Here is a 14,879-nt window from a genome sequence, read left to right as displayed (position 1 = left end):
TCCTTGGCAATTTTCACCTCTACTACAGGCAGGAAATCAACTCCTAATTTCTGGGAACTGGCAAACCATCCTCAGTCTTCCTGAGGGCTCCATGAAAGACCACAGATCAGGCTGAAATGCTAGGGTAGGCAAAGGGGCCCTTCCCAAATAAACACAGTCAGCATCCCCAAATCTAAAGTCTAACCTATCAGTAGAAACAGGCAGCAGCTGGCTGTAACAGAAGGGGCTTCTCTCCCTGCTCTAACCATGAAGGTGCTAACCAAGGGGAAGAGTCAGCACTGGACCTCAGGTCCCTTCCGGGAAGCCTGAGCCACAGCTGGTGTGGTCCAGTTATCTCTAGCTGAATAAAGCCGCCCCTCCCAGGCAGCCTGGCTCATGGCTGCTCCGCCTGAAACATGTTCCCTTGTGCAGGGTGCTTGAGAATCACGAGGGAGATTTTCTTCTTACTTTGACTTCATAAACGACCAATACTTCTATTTCACAGCTTCTAGAAAACTGCTCAATCCCCAGGGTCAATGTCACCCCCAGGATCCAGGTCACAAGGTCAGAGGTCCTTCCAGTTGATGGGCTCTTTGCCGGACTTCCGCAGCAGCTCGTTGGTTTTAGAGAAATGCCTGCATCCGAAGAAGCCCCTGTTCACGACAGCGGTGAGGGGCGTGTGGTCTTCCTATCAACGGCACTGCCCTTCTTCTGAGCATAAGAGCCCCAGAGCAAGAAGACAAGGCCCTGGGCGTTCTGATTGAGCCACAACACAGCGGCATCGGTGAACTGCTCCCAACCTCTCTCTTTACGAGAATTGGCCTGATGCGCCCGGACCGTGAGGACAGCGTTGAGCCGCAGAACACCTTGTTTGGCCCATCCGGATAAATCTCCACGACCAGAGTGAGCAAAGCCATCTGTGTCTGTAGACAGCTCTCTGTAAATGTTTTCCCAACTGGGCGGGGGCGGCACGGGCCTCTGAACACTGAAGCGGGGCCCATGAGCTTGATCGGGTCCGTGATACGGATCCTGTCCCAAGATGACGACCTTCACATCTCTTGCGTCACGCATCTGGCTCCACGTGAAGACGGTGAGGGGGAGGGTAAACAGGGTAATGTTTTCTTTCTTCTGCAACAAATCCCATCAGCTTTATGAAGTACGGCTTCCCGAACTCCCCGCTGAGGTGCTTCTTCCAACTCTCACCAAAACCCACCGGCGCGTTATGCGCCCCGAATCTGAGCAGCGCGGCCGCCTTGCTCCTCGGGATGCGGATCACCTGCTCCGGGCTCAGCGGCGACGAGGGCGGCGAGCCGGGCTCCTCCGGCCCGGCCCGGGGCTTCTTGGCGGGGCTGGCCTGGAGGTAGTCCCCGCAGAGGAGGCTCAGCAGCTGCCGCGGGCCTCTCCCGGGCACCCGCGGCTTCCGTGCCCAACCCAACGGCCCCGGGTCAGAGGACCCCCATGCGTGGGGGTTTATAGCCCCGGGGACCCAGGGCTGATCCCGGTCAGGCACTAGCAGGCCGCGGCCCCCGTTTTCGAGTTTGGTACCTGAGTTGTTTTCTTAATAAATGGCTATCTCCTCATTTTATTCTTTAAAGCAATATACTTATTACTCCTGATGGTAAAGCATTTCTCATTAAAACCAAGAACAAAAAGGTACATTTACATATCATTATTTAGGAATTCTGCCCAGTGCAATAAAATTAAAAGTAAATGCAGTTGACAGGAAGGCAAAGAGTCTATATATTGGTACTAAATAAAAAATTAAGTAAAATTAAAAATATGCCATGTTATTGGTGAAAAGACGATATAGGGAAATAACACCTGTTTTATTACCATAATTGATATTTGACATAATTTCAACGGAAAGAACAAGCAAGCAAAATAGACAAGAAGATTGACAAAGGGTAATAACAAGATAGCATTCTTGACAGATAATCTATTTGTAAACAAAACAAAGTATCACTGCCTTAAATATATAGAACTATCAATAGAAAGGGCTTCCCAGGTGGTGCTAGTGGTAAAGAATCTGCCTGCCAATGCAAGGAGACATAAGAGACGCAGGTTCGATCCCTGGGTCAGGAAGATCCCCTGGGGAAGGGCATGGCACCCCACTCCAGTATTCTTGCTTGGAGAATCCCATGGACAGAGGAGCCTGGTGGGCTGCAGTCCACAAACAGTTGGACGTGACTGAAGCAACTCAGCACGCACACCAGTGGAAAGATAGAGAAGGCTCCTGGAAGGACTCTGGCCCAGCAGCAGGCAGGCCGCATGGTGCGGGGACCCTGTGACCCTGTGACCCCAGCCCTGCATGGTGCCTGGGGTCTGCACCGAGCCTCTGGATTTGGGGAGGGCCTGTGCTGTCCCTGTTGTAACGTCTTGTTGGCTCTACCCTCTGGGGGTGCCTTGGCCTCCTGACTGGACCCAGTCCCCATGGTAGGGTTGGTCCCCTAAGCTCACGTCCAGTGTCTGAGATTTTATTCTGGATTTTTGTATTTAAATTCAAAAGATTGAGCTAGCATTTAATTTTTGTCATGGTGCCTTTAGGTTTTATGATCAAAACCACATTTACTTCATAAAAACAAAGTGCTATTTTCTCTCTCTATATATTTTCATTTACTTATGTATTTTTGGCTGCCCTGGGTCTTCACTGATGGTGTGGGCTTCCTCTTATTGCCGCAAGCGGGCGCTGCTCTCGAGCTGGCGTGCTCGAGCTTCTCGCTGAAGTGGCTTCTCTTGTGGCCCGCGGGCTTAGCTGTCCCATGGCATGTGGGATCTTCTCCGACTAGGGATCGGACCCGGGAAGAGGAATGCGTCTCTGAGAAGGTGAGGTCTGAGCGGAGACCGGAGGGAGTGGCGGGGCGTGGGTGAGGACGTGCACGCAGGTCCGGAGCTGCGGGTGGCCCCCAGCCTTGCCAGAAACAGGAGCTGCTCGGTGCATCCGTGCAGCGGGGATGAGCTGGGGCGCCGGCCGAGAGCACGAGGAGCGGGGCTGGGTGGCCGAGCCCTGGAGAGCCTTGAAGGCCACGGAGAGGTAGCCTGTATTTGAGTGACCCGGGAGCCACTGGGGGCCACAGGGATTTTGAGCAGGAAGGTGACTTGATATAATGTATTTTAAAAGAATCATTGCTATCCTGTCTATAATACTCTGGACATGGGTTCCAACACGGATGACCTTGATTTCATTATGGGTTGAAGAGATCAGTCACTAACATGTTATTACTGAGTATATTTAAGAATTCTATTCAGTGCCCCAATAGAACAGGAAGTGATGCCTTCTGGAGGCGGAAACAACCCAGTGGAGACGTAGAAAGCTATTGGCCCGTGTCTCCTTGATCGACCCAGGTCTTAGTTCCCGTGTGCAGGTGTGTGAGCAATGTCAGTTTCCTCCCACAAGTATATGCCTACGTGAGCTCTCTTCTGCGGGCAGTTCCGCTTAGATCTGGGTGTCATGTAGCTTAGGGGGCTTGGCTACATCCCAGCAGTGACTTTCTAAGTGTGGTCCCCAGACTACATCAGCATGACCTGAGGAGCTGTCAGAAATGCAGGATCTCACTACCCATCTCAGACCTGCAGAATCAGGAACCCCAGGGGAGGGCTCCATAAATCTGTACATTAGCAGGCACTCTGGGTAATTCCAACCCTGCTGATACTGGAGAATAACTCCATCATGGTGTCATGTCCTGGGGAGTTGGGGGAGGGCAGCTGGTCTGCACTGCCCTCAGTCCACAAGGGGGCAACTGAGGCCTCCAGTGCCCCTTTGTTGGTCCACACAGGTCCAGCAGGGTCCTCATTCCACACTGCAAGCTCTTTCCAGTCAATCTGTGTCTCTCTCTCAGCTGAGTTCTGTGTGGTCCTTAGATGCACTCTGTCCATGATGATTCTATTTCATCAGGTTATGGCAAATTTTCTGGTGGCATTATCTAAACTTGAGCTACTTTGTGGCTGGCCTCTCTCAGCCTCACAGAATTATCCTGTCACATCTTTGCTACTTTGAGGCTTGGGGAACTCGTCCACATGTGTCCATTTCTTTTATGGGTCTTGATGACTTCACTGTCTTCGTTCAAGAATGGGAGGCCAAGTCCTCTCTGCTCTGATTGCCCCAAACTTAACTGCAGATTTTGTTCTTGCTTTGGACTCCTCAGTGGGACAAGTGCAGGGTTTCTCAGGACCCATCAGAGTCTGAATACATTTCACGTCATGTCTTCACTCAGCAATTAAGGGAATGTGTTTTAGGCTCAGGCAAGAAAGCCTGCCCAGTTTTAGATACACCTCACTTACAGCACCATCATCAGGGTAGAGTAAAGACACCTCGAGGGAAGCTTGCAAATAGTATCTTCACTCCCTTTGCTGACAAAGCAACCACGTTGCTTTTAATAATTAATGGAAAAATAGAACTCTGACTATGATGCATCTCCTTTTAAGAACTTTACCTGTTTATGTGCCAGATGCCTCTCTAATGCTTCTCCAATGCCCCGAATCTGGGAAGCCTGGACTCTGTCCTCGATTGTGGTGACTCAGGTCACCTACCGCATTGGTGTCCTTGACCACTGCCAAGCCCTTCATAGGCCAGTGAGCCGTGATGCTGTGGGTCTGGTGGTGACTGCATCATTCCCATAGTACGGCTGCCTTTTTGGTCCTAATTATGTTGCCACAACTAAAGTTATTATTATCTGACATCAGAGATGTTACAAATACGAGGGCAAATGAATACTGAAACCTAGTATTTGGTTTTGAGCTGATCTGGATGATCCAGACTAGCTTTAGGGGGAATTTTAAAATTACTTATGGATTGAAACCAGAAATTAAAACTTTCTTTAAATAAAAATTTTGTCTACTTCTGAGACTATGTCCTTAGCTGCCCCAGGGATGCTTGGGTTCAAGTTGAGAATAAACTTTCTTTGAATGTCTGGGGTCATTGTTGTTCAGTTGCTCAGCTGTGTCTGACTCTTTGCGACACCATGGGCTGTAGCCCGCCAGGCTCCCCTGTCCTTCACTGTCTCCCGGAGCTTGCTCAGACTCATGTCCACAGAGTCAGTGGCCAGTGGACTTACACTGCTGTGCCGTAGATACCAGGCTTGGGATCATGCTGGGATCATGGTGCTGCTTGCCCCTGCCTCCCGCCCTAGTTCCCCTGTCCATGTGAGATGTATTTGTGCGTGCTTTCAGGGAGAGAGTGTGGTCTTATTTCTGGAGAGAAAAAAGCCGGCACTTGGATGTGAAATGAAGGAATTCCTGGGAAAGATGAACCTGATTGCAATGGAAACGTTTTAGTGACAAACTCGTTGTCACCCATCTTTATAAACATGTGACTCGTGATCTCCATTTGGAGGAAAAATGTCATGCCAGCACATTTTTAGTCTTGCTTGTAACCCACAGTGATTTGGAGTGCTCAGAGTCTAGTCTTGCCTGCTTTTGACAGACATTCAGAGTAAAGCATCTTCCTAGCTCTGAATCTCCCAAGGCAGCAGGCAGAAGAAGCCTGGCGCCAACCACAGGACTTCAGGACAGTCCAGACCTCCCTCCTGACTGTCCATCACGCTTCTTTCATTCCCTGGGTACTTTCTGCAGGGGACAACCATGGCTTTTGCTAACACTGATTGGAGTAAGAATGGTTTTCTGAGAAGTAGGAGAGGGATCAACTCCTTGCAAAGTGTTTTTTCAAAGTTCTGTTCTTCTCTAGTCTCTGAATTGCCAGAGAAGCCTTTCAAGCTGTCTGCTGGCCGTGATTTTCGGCCACGTTGTTACTCAAGCCAAGCTGATTAAGACTAATTTTGATCAAAATACATTCGTACCTGGGCAGACAACCAGTGTGCAGAGTCCCAGCCAGAGCCAATTAAATCAAGACTCATGGAGACGCTTAATAACTACTGTGGCACTTGGCGCGTCCTGATGAGCCACCGGCAACACCATGTTCCTGGTGTGCAAGGCGATCCTAGGATTTATTTGCTGTCTTTCTTCTCACTTTAGACTTGCTCTATGGTTCTAGCACATGATTCCCTCTGCTGATGGTTTCAGCCTGAGGAGGTTTTCTCCGGAGCTAGTCAGATAATTGTTGAAAAAGAAAACGTGGAGAGACAGATGGTAGACTTTGTTTTACTGGCTCGTCTGCTTTTGCAGGGGATGATTATATATTCAAAGTAAGTGGCACCAGAAGTCACATCTAACTGAGGCTCATCTCACGTGTTTCCTTTCGGAGAACCTAAAATATGGCTTTAGGGACAGCTAAACCTCAGCAAGTGCAGGGAGCCGGCCCCTAGGACATGGTCACGATGTGGCCTGGGGCTGAAGCCAAGGTCTGAGGGGTCACTGGCTTGGACCTCTGGTGTCTGTGCTGCCTCACTTTCAGATGAGAGTGTAGTTTTGGCTTGAACTCCTCGAGTGATGGAATCTTCTCTACTTCCACTTTAGACAGTTCAACTGTGACATCATCCTATCTTCTTCTGGGCTGATATGAACTTCCGAATGATTTCCATCCATTCATTCCGGATGCGCTCTTCGGCAGCAACACGGAACCAACTGGTTTTCTGTTTCACCGAAGATGTCTCGGATATGAGTCTCAGGCCTTCTGCAGGGTAAATGTTTCTGCTTCCTTGGGTCATTCCCCATTTGAAATGGATTGGTTCCTGGTTCACGAGCCCTCCAAATCAGAGGAACTCAAAAGAGATGGAAGTCATTTGGTGCAAATTTTCTTAATCTCCTTATGTAGCACAACAAATAGAATATTCAATTCCAGACTCATAAGAATGAGAGAGGTGCGTGAGCCTGGTTTTAAAGGAGAGAGCCGGGGCAGTGGGCTCAGCGGACTCCTCTCAGGCTTCCCGTTCCCATCCCAGGAGGCTCCCCGCAGGCCAGGCCCATCTCTCTGAAGACCGCTGCCTCCTGTTGAGGAGTTGCCGCTCCCATTCATCCCTCCAGCTTGGCTTATGAATGCACGGGTTTCTAGATCAGAGGTTTCCAGAGCTTGGATGGAGATTTAGGGACTCCTTAGAGACAGATTTGCTTTGGGGATTTGGGGTGGCTGAATGGACAGACCTATTTAACCAGAGCCTTGTCTCTCATTTCTCTCTCTCTCTCTCTTTTTTTTTTTTGAGTTTCACATCAGATGTTGTTCATTGGAAAATAGTCTTGGCAGCTGGAAGGTGATTTAACACCAAGGACTTGACCCCTTCTCTCTTTTCTTTCCCTAGTCATCTCTAGACTATCTCTGCTTTCACTTCTGGCTTCTGAAGCTCTAAGCGGTGTGCCTCACCAAGATTCATCATTTGATGCCCATCCTCACATGGGAAATACCGTAACAGGAGTGACTCAGGAAAGAGAGGATTGAAACCTGGCCGCTTTGGGATGGGGGGAGGGGTCCCTCAGGTGGAGGGCTTGAGACTAGCATCCTCTTTGTTTCATGATGGTGAAAATCATCACTCTGCCATGACCCTTCTCCTGCTTTCTCGCTTTGTCTCTCTTCATCCCTTCCACGTGGACACTCAGCCTAATGTTCCTGATGTAAGTAAATATGGCGTTCCCTTGCATGTGTTTGTAGTTCATATCCGTGCTCTGGTGCTGTCTCATCTCATGCGTGTCTCTGTATGCAGGTTTGGCTCAGTGTTTCTGATGCTTCGGTGATTTCTTTGGCAGGAAGCTCTCCACGCAGTATTCTTCTCGTCTTCCCTAGCCTGAACTGCAGAGTCTGGGATGCTCAGATGACCATACCTCTAGATCCATGTGAGAGTTTAGGGTGTGTTCCCAGGGATGGAATTATGTGTAGAGTTATTGGCTATAGGAAGAATGGAATGGACCAATTGACACTCTCAGCGGGAGATGAACCCTCATCTTTTAATATTCTTACTAACACCTGGTATTTCTATTTACCTAATTAGCGGGTGTAAAGTGGTGTTGATTTTCCTATTTCTGATTGCTAGTAAGTTAGGGGATCTCTATGTACTTGTTAACCATTTAGGCTTCTCTTTCTATAAATGTTCTATTTCTCTATTGTATTTCATGTTTCTTTTCTTTTTTTTTTTCTTATTGATTTGGAAAACCCGCATGTTTATCCTTGATACTAATCCCATGACATTTCAGACATTGCCAATATTGTAAAAATGTTCTCTCTAATGTTATCTGGGTTTGCTAGCTACTATTCGGTTGAAGGCTTCTGTTGTCTTCCTTTAATTGCAGGTGAGAGTGAAAGTTGGATAGAAGAGGCTCTTATTGCTTTCCTGTGGAAAATTCCACAAGGGCCTTCAGTTTAGTAACTTATCCTCATGTCTATGTGCAGTTTTAACTAACTGTATTTTCCAGATGTCAGGTAGAGGCCTGTCTTCAGAGCTAGGTGAAACTGCATCGAAAATTCTTCTTTCAAATGTTTGAAACCAGCTAAAGGAGCTCCCATGAATTCTGGGATAATGTTTTATCATGAAGCCCTTTGCCCTGGGCTTCTGTTCTTCCATATCAAGATGGTAACTGAAGACCCTTTTTATTTGTTTCTGTAAGGCATTCACTTGTGCCACGCATCTGCCGATTTTATCTAATTATTTGCCACATGATCATCTGAAGTTCTATCTGAAGTCCAGGGAGTTGTCATATGATGACATCGTGAAACTGAAGTGTTTCTCTGTGTCCTCTCTGTAGCCTCTCTGCGTCCACTGCTGAAAATTCTCCTCTCATTTTGCATAGCACTTTGGCTCTCTCCAAATTTAACAACTCACTCAGATCCCCAAATGCTTAGCAAAACAAAATGTCCTTTTTTAGATTGACACCTCTAGAAGTCAGCTGAGTTATAAATAGGTCCCGCCAAGACAAACAGACTCAAGGGATTAGATCTGATACAGAGAGTACCTGAAGAACTATGGATGGAGGTTCATGACATTGTACAGGAGGCAGTGATCAAGACCGTCCCCAAGAAAAAGAAATGCAAAAAGGCAAAATAGTTGTCTGAGGAGGCCTTACAAATAGCTGAGAAAAGAAAAGAAGTGAAAGGCAAAGGAGAAAAGAAAAGATATATCCATCTGAATACAGAGTTCCAAAGAATAGCTAGGAGAGATAAAAAAGCCTTCTTCAGTGGTGAATGCAAAGAAATTGAGGAAAACAATAGAATGGGAAAGACTGAAGATCTCTTCAAGAAAATTAGAGATACCAAGGGAACATTTCATGCAAAGATGGGCTCGACAAAGGACAGAAATGGTATGGACCTAACAGAAGCAGAAGATATGGCAAGAAGAGGTGGCAAGAATACACAGACGAACTGTACAAAAAAGTTTTTCACGACCCAGATTATCACGATGGTGTGATCGCTCAGCTAGAGCCAGACATCCTGGAATGTGAAGTCAAGTGGCCTTAGGAAGTATCACTACAAACAAAGCTAGTGGAGGTGATGGAATTCCAGCTGAGCTAGTTCAAGTCCTAAAAGATGGTGCTGTTAAAGTGCTGCACTCAACATGCCACCAAAGTTGGAAAACTCAGCAGTGGCCACAGGACTGGAAAAGATCAGTTTTCATTCCAATCCCAAAGAAAGGCAATGCCAAAGAATGCTCAAACTACCACACAACTGCACTCATCTCTCATGCTAGTAAAGTAATGCTCAAAATTCTCCAAGCCAGGCTTCAGCAATACGTGAACTGTGAACTTCCAGATGTTCGGATTTGGAAAAGGCAGAAGAACTACGGATCGAATTGCCAGCATCTATTGGATCACAGAAAAAGAAAGAGAGGTCTAGAAAAACATCTGCTTCATTGATTAAATAAAGCCTTTGACTTTGTGGATCACAACAAACTGTGGAAAATTCTGAGAGAGATGGGAATACCAGACCACCTTACCTGCTTCCTGTGAAACCTGTATGCAGATCAAGAAGCAACAGTTAGAACTGGACATGAAACAACAGACTGGTTCCAAATTGGGAAACGAGTACATCAAGGCTGTATACTGTCACCCTGCCTATTGAACTTATATGCAGAGTACATCATGAGAAATGCCGGGCTGGATGGAAGCACAAGCTGGAATCAGTATTGCAGGGAGAAATACAATAAGCTCAGATATGCAGACGACACCACCCTTATGGCAGAAAACGAAGAGGAACTGAAGACCCTCTTGATGAAGGTGAAAGAGGAGAGTGAAAAAGCTGACTTAAAACTCAGTATTAAAAAAACTAAGATCATGGCATCCAGTTTCATCACTTCATGGCAAATAGATGGCGAAACAATGGAAACAGTGACAGACTTTATTTTTGGGGGCTCCAAAATCACTGCGGATGGTGACTGCAGCCATGAAATTAAAAGATGCTTGCTCCTTGGAAGAAAAGCTATGACCAACCTAGATAGCATATTAAAAAGCAGAGACATTATTTTGCCAACAAAGGTCCGCTAGTCAAAGCTATGGTGTTTCCAGCAGTCATGTATGGATGCGAGTTGGACCATAAAGAAAGCTGAGCGCCAAAGAACTGATGGTTTTGGACTGTGGTGTTGGAGAAGACTGTTGAGAGTCCTTGGATTGCAAGGAGATCAAATCAGTCAATCCTGAAGGAAATCTGTCCCAAATACTCATTGGAAGGACTGATGTTGAAGCTGAAACTCCAATACTTTGGCCACCTGTGTGAAGAACTGATTCATTTGAAAAGATCCTGATGCTGGGAAAGATTGAAGGCAGGAGGAGAAGGGGATGACAGAGGATGAGATGGTTCGATGGCATCACCAGCTCAATCGACATGAGTTTGAGCAAGCTCTGGGAATTGGTGAAGGACAGGGAAGCTGGAGGTACTGCAGTCCATGGGTTCACAAAGAGTTGGACACAGCTGAGTAACTGAAGTGAACTGAAAAGAAATTACTCTTCAGTGTTGGAACACCAGTGATGATTTTGCAGTAGACACAACCTAATGAGACAGTGGCCGGTCTTCAGAGGGCACATGTGTTTTTGGGTTAGAGCAGAGGAGCCTCTTGGGAAGGGGAATGGAAAACATTTCCAGAGCAGAGTTTCCTTTGCTTTTTTGTCATTAGCTAAGTCCATGATGGTCTTATCAGGGCAAGTAGTAAGAATGACATGGATCTTGGGGCCCTATGTGCTCTGACATTTGTCAACTGCTGGATGTTGGATGAGTTGCTTAGTCACACTGAGCCTCCATTTCCCTGTTGTCAGATAAGGGTGTGAACACCTACCTTTAGGGTTTATTTGGAGGATTAACAGTAATTTAGAGGGTCTGGTACGATTCTTGCTTTTGATTAGGTTTCTTCCCTACCTGGTGGGCTGTTGCTGTATACTCCATGCAGCAGTGGAAGACTCTGGAAGGCAGCACCAATACCCAGACTACCCTCTGGGATTACTGCTGGGCTTCTGGAGTGGAGAGTAAATGACGAGTGCTATTTCTGTCAGTGCTGGAGAAAATGAAGATGAATTTCCTGAAATGTGCAATTGGATTCTCATTAGCAGCTCATGTATGAATGAATGATCCTTGGTTTGGGGTTCTTCATCTTTTGAAATAATTCATTGTTACAAAGATTTTATTTGGCTTTGACTTTGAATAATGGAAAGAAATCCTAAAAGCTCTCTTAAAGGCTAAAGATGCCCCTACAGAAAATTCTAAAATCCTTAAAATCCAAATAAACATTCACATCTACAACAAAAAGACTAAAGCATCTTTCTAGGGTTCATAGTAAAATTGAGGGGTGTTTTAAATGTCTATATATCTGTTGGGATTTAAGGGCATAAGAATTTTCAAATTTGCTAACTTGAAGATGCTCTATTCTGTATTCATCTCCCTCTCTTGTTGCAATTAGTACAAAAAAAAGTCAAAGATGATTATCCTAAAAAAGAAGAGTGTTATTTGCAAATCATCTGACTCCACTTTTCATATGTATTGATTCTAAAAATGTTTGCACCAAAGTGAAGTTTTGTACAGAAAAAAATACCAAATTTCTATTGACTTCTACAAAATTTTTAGCCAGATATTTATATGGAAAAAAATTTGGCCTTGAAATGAGTCACTGTAAGAAAAGCTAATATTGTATAATTAAGTCAATAGTCTGCTTAGTTTTTTTCAGCTATGCTAGGGAAATGTAGATAAGTGGGCAATTTGCACGACAAGTTTATATGAAATTAAGAACCTTTACAACTAGTCAAGGCTATGGTTTTTTCCTGTGGTCATGTATGGATGTGAGAGTTGGACTGTGAAGAAGGCTGAGTGCCGAAGAACTGATGCGTTTGAACTGTGGTATTGGAGAAGACTCTTGAGGGTCCCTTGGACTGCAAGGAGATCCAACCAGTCTATTCTGAAGGAGATCAACCCTGGGATTTCTTTGGAAGGAATGATGCTGAAGCTGAAACTCCAGTACTTTGGCCACCTCATGCGAAGAGTTGACTCATTGGAAAAGACTCTGATGCTGGGAGAGATTGTGGGCAGGAGAAGGGGACGACCGAGGATGAGATGGCTGGATGGCATCACGGACTCGATGGACGTGAGTCTGAGTGAACTCTGGGAGATGGTGATGGACAGGGAGGCCTGGTGTGCTGTGATTCATGGGGTCACAAAGAGTCAGACACGACTGAGCAACTGAACTGAACTGAACACATCCAAAGGGCTTCTCAGGTGGCGCAGTGTTAAAGAATCTGCTTGCCAGTGCAGAAGACACGGGTTTGGTCTCTGAGTTGGGAAGATCCCCTGGAGAAGGAAATGGCAACCCCCCCCCCCCCGCCGCCGCTCCAGTATTCTTGCCTGGGAAATCCCATGGACAGAGGAGTCTGGTGAGCTACAGTCCATGGGGTCCCAAAAGAGTTGGACACAAGTTAGTGACTATACAACAGCACATTCAAATTCACGGTACAGTGAAACACAGGTTGGTTTGTTTGTGGAACTTTGTGATTCTCTTTGGAACTTGGAAAGACAATCAGTGGAACTTGTTGGCTGGAGGATCCCCTGTATCAGATCATTGCAGACCCTTGAAGGCCTGTTTACATGCCCAGGGCCCAGGGCCATTTGTTTCACCTCACTTGCCACCTGGTCTGTCTCCCAGACTAGATGGACTGTGGCCAGCTGTGGGAGTGGAGAGAACTTTCTCCACTTGGCAGGTTGCTTTTGCTCCTGGAGCATGAGGCACCACTGGAGCTGCTCCGTGGCCAGGCATGTCCAGCCTAGCAGAGGGGAGTTCAGTCCTTTGAACAGAGAGTGGGAGATGACAGCAGGCAGGTAATTGATTCCCTCAGTCCCATGTCAGCCATCCAGGGCTGCAGTGGTCTGTCTGGCCCCTTAGAAGATGGTCTTGCATGATTGAGTAGTCAGTTGTACTCAGGGTGGCCAGCTCTTGTGTTTACTCTCTTTCCTTCCTTGTCTAATTTCCCCTCCATTACTGCTTCCTTTGGAGCTATTATCTCTAATGAAACTGTAGCAAATAAACTCTGCTTTCTGGGGAACCAAGGCTAAGACAACTTTCTTCTCATTTTGAGATAGCATTCAGGCAATACCATTTTACCGATAGAGACTTCATTTCTGACTTCACTTTATACTATATAAATGGATTCTGTCTTTCAAGAGTATAACGTGAAACACATATCACTCACAGATCCTTAGATATCTGGAAAACTCTCCATTTCAGTAGTTCTACTGAGTTTTGCTTCAGTTTGAACAACATGCAATGTGTCAGAATTTGTGTACATGAACTTAATGACAATTCCACTTATTTACAGAGCTACCATGCCTGAGTACCTAAATAGGAAACCAGGGTGAACTGTCATCTCAGGAAGGGAAAGCAAACCAGCTTTGGCCTTTGGCTTCTCTTCATTCTAGATTATTATCAAGAGAACTGTGCAGGCTTGTGCCATGACGGCAGCTCCATTACTCAGGTCAAGCTGTTAGCTACTACATCAGTTTTGTGTCAGCTTTGCCTGTGCAATGGACTTAAGAACAGTACCCAGCTGGAATATATGTGTAAACAACTCTCCGAAAGAGAATGAATAAAGTAATTTATTGGGGGGAGGACATATGTTCATTAGGGTAGAGTTGAGAAGGTATGTAATGTAGAAAATAGACAGATATAAAATTTATACAGTCCTTTGAACAGAGAGTGGGGAGACTCTCAAAATGGTACTCTGAACTGATCTAATCTGGGGAAATGATAAATGCTTGCCCCATCTTGACCTCTTTCATGAGCTAGGTAGGAAGGATATAATCAAACACTTTCATTGGAGTGTTTATCTGGCTCATGTCCTGGCCGAATGGTGTCGAGCTTCCTCTCTGTTCAGGAGACTTGTTGCTGTACCAAAAATGGATGTGCTTTCAGACTTAATGATTGGTGTGGACATTTCTTTCTCTTTTTTTACTTGCTCACTGTTCCTCCCATTTCTTATAGCAGCAAGACAGACTTTTCTTCGGGGAACCATTCCTGACTCAACTCTCTGTCTAGTTTAGATGGGGCTGGTTGTCCTTCTTTTCCTCTATCCAGTTCCAGGATTTCAGAGGACTCAGCTAATTAGCATATCTGTGCTCCTCAGCCACATGACTGGCTCAGGAATGGGCACGTGACTCCATTTGGACCAATGAGGAGTAGGTTCAGGATTTTTACTGGAACTGTTGGGGAAAAGAAACTCTCTTCCCACTGATCTGGAGCTAGAAGGCTCATCCTGGAGCTACTGGTGGCCATCATCGGACAAAAGACTATGTGAGCATGAAGTCCATGTGAAGGGAATTTGTATGGACAGAAATCTGCCCAGGGAGATGAAAAGAGGCACATCCTGAGGTACTGAGTACCCAGATCCAGCCACACCTGAAGCCATGGCACTCTTGGATTTTTCAGATATTATGGACAATAAATTCCCATTAGGCTTCTTTTTTTTTTTTTTTTTTTGTTACCCATCACAGCATGAGTCCTAACATGTGAGCTATATATTGATAGCTGCTATCAGTATAATTTCATTAGTATTAATAATGT

At 46.0% G+C, this 14,879-nt stretch overlaps 1 pseudogene; it reads right to left on the bottom strand.

Annotated features, from left to right (window-relative positions):
* Positions 1 to 377: 377 nt before the first annotated feature.
* LOC101103293 (uracil-DNA glycosylase-like) lies at positions 378 to 4,594 on the bottom strand (annotated as a pseudogene).
* Positions 4,595 to 14,879: the final 10,285 nt, after the last annotated feature.

The sequence above is a fragment of the Ovis aries genome, chromosome 26 (genome assembly GCF_016772045.2).
Source record: "Ovis aries strain OAR_USU_Benz2616 breed Rambouillet chromosome 26, ARS-UI_Ramb_v3.0, whole genome shotgun sequence".
NCBI classification, from domain to species: Eukaryota; Metazoa; Chordata; class Mammalia; order Artiodactyla; family Bovidae; genus Ovis; species Ovis aries.
Note: the sequence above shows the minus strand (reverse complement) of the source record. Positions and strands in the feature narration are given on the sequence as shown.